The 6,989-nt window shown below is 44.6% G+C and overlaps 2 long non-coding RNA genes across 2 annotated transcripts; both read left to right on the forward strand.

The window, feature by feature from the left end:
- Positions 1-505: 505 nt before the first annotated feature.
- Positions 506-888, forward strand: LOC118563155. Its single transcript, XR_004931053.1, has 3 exons — positions 506-535; positions 611-687; positions 789-888. It is a non-coding gene; the product is annotated as an uncharacterized LOC118563155 (long non-coding RNA).
- A 9-nt stretch (positions 889-897) lies between these two features.
- LOC118563154 lies at positions 898-1,309 on the forward strand. Its single transcript, XR_004931052.1, has 3 exons — positions 898-913; positions 1,025-1,085; positions 1,188-1,309. It is a non-coding gene; the product is annotated as an uncharacterized LOC118563154 (long non-coding RNA).
- The last annotated feature ends 5,680 nt before the right edge of the window (positions 1,310-6,989 follow it).

The following is a 6,989-nucleotide window of genomic DNA, read 5'->3' on the forward strand; positions in this document are numbered from 1 at the left end:
TTCACCAACATCAGAGAAGACAAAATGTTGGTTCTATCCACTTTTAAATGGACTGTCGGTGAATATAATTCAGATTTTGACGATGACGAGCAGAAGGTTAGTGCCATACTTATTTATACTAGACGGCACAGTGTCAATCTTTGACAGATTTTGTTTAACTCCTATCTTCTGAACCATTTCTTTGGGTTTCTGAGCAGGATGCCCATGAGTTCCTCGTTGTGTTCTGGACATAATGAGGTCTATGTCATCAGAGGTTGAGCTGACAGCTGTAAACTCTGGCCTGACCTACACGTGCCCAGTCCAGGAACACATTACACTTCAGATGTTAACACGTCAGAACCTGCAGGGGGGTATGAATGTATTCTATTTAACACTGCTGACTTGTTGCGTCTCCAGGAGCACTGTGGTTATTTTTCAACTCTACTGTCCATTTCAGATGTGGTGAGCAGTCCTATAGATTGGAGGACTTTAATAACCTCAGTCTGGACCTGGTACCAGGGGGAACGTGGGCCAGTGTCTGCAGGAGTATCTCAAGGTAAGTGCAAACATATTTGAAAAGCGAACTCAATTTTGAGAGATTTAAAGTAAAAGTAATAATTGTCTCATTCAGGAGAACCAGATAGAATTCACATGCCACTGTGGAGCGCAGCAGTCGTCCCTGCAGAGCTCTTTCTCCACCCTGCCGAAGTAGTGTTACACAACCACACTGTAATCACTGCCATCCAGTTGTTCAGGCTGAGAAGTTTCCTTTATCTGATCCTCTCTGATCTATTTCTCCTTCCTCTCAGTGTGCTGATCCTGCACCTGAAGCGCTTTATAGTCACCAGGTCCTACACTGTCAACAAGATGAAGAATCCCATCACTTTGTCAAAAGAACTTGTGCTGAAGGAAGAGTAATATGGCCAACAGAAATGTAAGAAAATTACAATTGTTAGATATAAAACGAAGAATGGGTCTCAGCAATAACAAATCAGTCAGCTGCTCGTGTCCTTTAACCGTATCTAAACACTATGATGTTTTGTAGACGACAGCTCGTTATTCTCTGGTGAGCGTCGTCAGCCACATGGGCTCCAGTGCTGACAGTGGTAAGTGTTTGTCTGAGGTTCTGTTTTTTCTGTCACAGTTATCGACGTCGACATTTGCAGGTTTTGCTTTCCAGGCTAAAAATGTTTTCCCTTTGCTCTCAGGTCATTACATCTGCGACAGTATCTACGGAAGGCCGGATATGGGGGATTCAGCCAACCTTTGGCTAACATATAATGACGAGCGTGTTAGCCAGACAACAGCAGAAGATGTCTGTCGCCGAAGAGAAACAACTGGCTTTCCTACTGTTCTATGAAAAACAGGGTAAGAGATTGATTTGGGTTTCACAGCTACAGTTTATTAGCTGCAGTTCTCTGACATGCTTGCATTAGTAATCAGTGCTACCCAGGAGATGGTTTTGCATACTTAAAATGTTCTTAAATCCAGTAAATCTGAATGTATTTGCGTTCTCTTTCCAGCCCTTGAAGAGCTAACACACCTGCCATCAGGGCTGCAATATTGACTGCAGCAAGCAATGCCACAAATTACTACAGTGGCTTGCAAAATTATTCACCACGTCTTTAACTTTTCCATATATTGTCACATTACAACCAAAAATACAAATACATTTTATTGGAATCTTATGTGAAAGATAAACTGCTATACAACTGTGAAGTAGCAAGAAACTAATACATGGTCTCTTTTTTTAAACAAATAAAAAACTGAAAAGAGCAATGTGCAAAAGTATTCAGCACCCAGTAAATATTTCTTGGAACCCGCGTTTTGCTGTAATTACTGCAAGTCTGTACCAGTTTTTCAACATGTTGTTCAACATTCTTCTTTGCAAAATAGTTCAAGCACAGTCAGATTAGATTGAGAGCGTTTGTGAATAGCAGTTTTCACACCTTATCAGATCCACAGATTCTTGATTCGGTTTAAGTAAGAGGTCGACCGATGCAGGTTTTTAAGGCCGATACCGATTATTTTGACATCAGGCAAATCGATAACCGATACGTAAAAATTAAAATAATACAACTGAAAATGTTGAGTACAACACAAAGTATCCATCTTATAATAAACACACTTTTGAAATTCTCTTTAATTTCATAGTAACATTTACCCAATGATATTTAATTACTCAAATGCAGACTTTGGTGAATTAAAATCTGCCATAAATTTGATTATTAAAATTGGCTAGAAATTAAAATTGGAAAGAACTGACCCAAATACTGTTCTTATATTGCTAGACCAAAAAGAGTTACATTTTTTATTGTTAAAGAGTCAAATTCAATTATTCAAAATAATCTATAAACAACAATTGAGCAAAACCCTTTTTTACATTTTGGATCTGCAATAATTTACACATTAATTTCCTACAAAAAATCTGACATTTAAAATAGTCATATTTTGTAGAGCAGGTAAAACATTAACATTATTGTTTTGGTTTTAAAACACAATTGTATTCATTTTTAGTTCCTTTGACTTGACAATTTTGGCCCATGTAGCAAAAAGTTTGGACACCTCTGCTGTAGAGGCAACTGCAGTAAATGGAGGAAAACTCATTTTACATGTCAGACATGTATGAAAAAGGGTGAAATAAAAAGCTTCTAACTTTTGCAAAGCTCCTTTTAAAAAAACACAAAACATTAACAATGGCTAGCAAACAATATAGAACATTAAAAAATATAACAACAAAAAATAAATACTTAATTGTTTGTGCACTTCATGTAGCAGCACAAGGCCTATCTAGTGCAAATTACGTTCCCGAGAAATGTTCTGTTTGATTTATATATTAAACGTATTTGCTCTACTTAAAAAAATGACTACGTTTTATTATCCAATCCATTCTGCTTCAACAGACCTGAAGGAAACTGTCAAAGACACCGTCTTACTTCAACTAGCATTGTGACTCTTAAACTAAACTTAATAACAGCAACAAAAGATTTTCTTGTTGTGGGGAGGAAGAGGAAATAGACTGACCACTGCTAAACATTATTTTCTGCAAAGTTAAATGCTTCAAGTGTTGTGATTATTTTCATGCTCATACACGACTTCATGGCAACGAGCACTAACACAGCGGTGGCAGGTGGCCAGCTGGAGATCGGACACGTTTTTTTTTAGACAGTTGGATGGAGTTTTATACTGACTTTAGCAGCTCAACCACCATTTACAAACCAGCATTGACCTGCGAGTTTCATTGAGTTAAAGTAAAAACCCTGCTCCGTTCTCAGTAAAACAGCTGTTCCCACCCGCTCACAGTGACAGAGGCAGACATTCAAAGGGCAAATACCGCTAAATTGTCAACATTACCAGGCGCTCTCTGCCAGGGAGGCAGCGTAAAACGTATGCGCGTCACGGGACGTCAAAGCATGGTGGCTGAATGCGCCAATGGCCAATGCATGCAGTGTATCGTCCCATCCCGATACAAGACAAAACACAAATATTGTATTTTTAACCGTCTAATTTAGTATTTGCCCTTTGAATGTCTGCCTCGGTCACTGTGAGCGGGAGGGAACAGCTGTTTCACTGAGAATGGAGCAGGGTTTTTACTTTCATTTCCACTCACGGAAATTCGTGTGTCAATGTTGGCTTTTAAATAGTGGTTGAGCTGTTTTAAAGTTGGTATAAAACTCCATCCCACTGTCTAAAAAAACATGTTTGTTTCCAGCTGGCCACCGCTGTGTTAGTACTCGTTGCCTTGAAGACTCGTCGTGTACACGCATGAAAACAATCACAACACTTATAGCATTTAACTTTGTAAAAAAATAATGTTCAGCGGTGGCCTTTTTCTTCCTCCTCCTCCCCACAACAAGAAGTTCTTTTATCGCTGTCATTAAGTTTAGTTTAAGAGTCGCAACGCTATTTGAAGTAAGACGTGTCAGAGCAGGAAAGATGTGACAGAGTGGTGTAGATTGGCTACGAGCGCTCTTTCTCTGTGTGTATGTGAGCGTCTTCCTCTGTGTGTCCATCTTTGACAGTTTCCTTCAGGCCAGTTAGAGCAGAATGGATTGGATAATAAAACATGAACATTTTTTAAATAGAAAAAATAAGTTTAATATATAAATCAAACAGAAGATGTTCTCCAAGAAGGTAATTTGCATTGATGACCTGGCGTAAAAAAACATCAAGATTCAGATTGCTCACATTTTTTAAAAATGTGTTATAATGCTGTTTACAAATGTTATTATGAAGGTAATTTGCACTACATAGACCTGGTGCTGCTACATTAAGTGGCCAAACAATTAAGTGTTTATTTTTTTATTGTAATATTTTTAAATGTTCTACATTGCTTGCTAGCCATTGTTAAAGTTTTGTGTTTTTCTGAAAGGAGCTTTGCACAAGTTAGTGTGATGGTACACTCCACCTCCTCACTAGTTTCACCTGCCGTTCCTAATTAAGCCTGGATTCAGTGCACCTGCCAACAGCTCTACTTAAACCTCCCTCAGTCTGCTCTTCTCCGCTGGATCGTCATCATTCTTCATCCAAACCTCGTCCTGCCTTGTGTTTCTCACGCCTGCTAGCCAGAACTCTAACTAGCAGGTGTGGAAACTCTGGCTAGCAGACGTAGGAAGCTCTGGCTAGCAGGCGTGGAAACTCTGACTAGCAGGCGTAGGAAGCTCTGACTAGCAGGCGTAGGAAGCTCTGACTAGCAGGCGTGAGAAACACGAGGCAGGACAAGGTTTGGATGAAGAATGATGACGATCCAGCGGAGAAGAGCAGACTGAGGGAGGTTTAAGTAGAGCTGTTGGCAGGTGCACTGAATCCAGGCTTAATTAGGAACGGCAGGTGGAAATAGTGAGGAGGTGGAGTGAGAGCTGGTCTGCATGAGAGGTGGAAAGTGCTGGAAAGTTTATGAGGAGACAGGCAGACCAAAACTGTACCATCACACTAACTTGTGCAAAGCTCCTTTCAGAAAAACACAAAACTTTAACAATGGCTAGCAAACAATGTAGAACGTGTAAAATATTACAATAAAAAATAAACACTTAATTGTTTGTGCCCTTCATGTAGCAGCACCAGGTCTATGTAGTGCAAATTACCTTCCTAATAACATTTGTAAACAGCATTATAACAAATTTTAAAGAAATGTGAGAAATGTGAGAGATAACTTGGAGCGCTAGAGTAGCAGCAGATCCAGCAGCACAGCAGAAAGATTACTTGGAGAGCTGGAGTAGCAGGCGTCGACGAAGGGAACTCTGTCAGGCAGACGTAGGAAGCTCTGGCTAGCAGACATGGGAGCTCTGACTAGCGGACGAGGGAAGCTCTGACTAGCGGGTGTGGGAAGCTCTGGCTAGCAGGCGTGGGAAGCTCTGGCTAGCAGGCATGGAAGCTCTGATTAGCAGACACAGGAAGCTCTGACTAGCGGACGAGGAAGGCTCTGACTAGCAGACGTGAGAAGCTCTGACTGACAGACGTAGGAATCTGTGACTAGCAGGCGAGGGAAACTCTGGCTAGCAGACGTGGAAACTCTGGCTAGCAGGCGTGGAAACTCTGGCTAGCAGACGTGGAAACTCTGGCTAGCAGGCATGGAAACTCTGGCTAGCGGGCGTGGGAAGCTCTGGCTAGCAGGTGTGGAAACTCTGGCTAGCAGACGTAGGAAGCTCTGGCTAGCAGGTGTGGGAAACTCTGGCTAGCGGGCGTGGGAAGCTTTGGCTAGCGGGCGTGGGAAGCTCTGGCTAGCAGGCATGGAAGCTCTGATTAGCAGACACAGGAAGCTCTGACTAGCGGACGAGGAAGGCTCTGACTAGCAGACGTGAGAAGCTCTGACTGACAGACGTAGGAAGCTGTGACTAGCAGGCGAGGGAAACTCTGGCTAGCAGACGTGGAAACTCTGGCTAGCAGGCGTGGAAACTCTGGCTAGCAGGCGTGGAAACTCTGGCTAGCGGGCGTGGGAAGCTCTGGCTAGCAGGTGTGGAAACTCTGGTTAGCAGACGTAGGAAGCTCTGGCTAGCGGGCGTGGAAACTCTGGCTAGCGGGCGTGGGAAGCTCTGGCTAGCAGGCGTGGAAACTCTGGCCAGCAGGCATGGAAACTCTGGCTAGCGGGCGTGGGAAGCTCTGGCTAGCGGGCGTCGAAACTCTGGCTAGCGGGCGTGGGAAGCTCTGGCTAGCGGGCGTGGAAACTCTGGGTAGCGGGCGTGGGAAGCTCTGGCTAGCAGGCGTGGAAACTCTGGCCAGCAGGCGTGGGAAGCTCTGGCTAGAAGGCATGGAAACTCTGGCTAGCAGACGTAGGAAGCTCTGGCTAGCAGGCGTGGAAACTCTGGCTAGCGGGCGTGGGAAGCTCTGGCTAGCAGGCGTGGAAACTCTGGCCAGCAGGCGTGGGAAGCTCTGGCTAGAAGGCGTGGAAACTCTGGTTAGCATACGTAGGAAGCTCTGGCTAGCGGGCGTGGAAACTCTGGCTAGCGGGCGTGGGAAGCTCTGGCTAGCAGGTGTGGAAACTCTGGCTAGCAGACGTGGGAAGCTCTGGCTAGAAGGCGTGGAAACTCTGGCTAGCATACGTAGGAAGCTCTGGCTAGAAGGTGTGGAAACTCTGGCTAGCGGGCGTGGGAAGCTCTGGCTAGCAGGCGTGGAAACTCTGGCCAGCAGGCGTGGGAAGCTCTGGCTAGAAGGCGTGGAAACTCTGGCTAGCATACGTAGGAAGCTCTGGCTAGAAGGTGTGGAAACTCTGGCTAGCGGGCGTGGGAAGCGCTCGCTAGCAGGTGTGGAAACTCTGGCTAGCGGGCGTGGGAAGCTCTGGCTAGCAGGTGTGAAAACTCTGGCTAGCAGACGTAGGAAGCTCTAGCTAGCAGGCGTGGAAACTCTGGCCAGCAGGCGTGGGAAGCTCTGGCTAGCGGGCGTGGGAAACTCTGGCTAGCGGGCGTGGGAAGCTCTGGCTAGCAGGCAAGGGAAACTCTGGCTAGCAGACGTGGAAACTCTGGCTAGCAGGCGTGGAAACTCTGGCTAGCAGACATGGGAGCTCTGACTAGCGC

Source organism: Fundulus heteroclitus, chromosome 5 (assembly GCF_011125445.2).
Source record: "Fundulus heteroclitus isolate FHET01 chromosome 5, MU-UCD_Fhet_4.1, whole genome shotgun sequence".
In the NCBI taxonomy this organism is placed as follows: Eukaryota; Metazoa; Chordata; class Actinopteri; order Cyprinodontiformes; family Fundulidae; genus Fundulus; species Fundulus heteroclitus.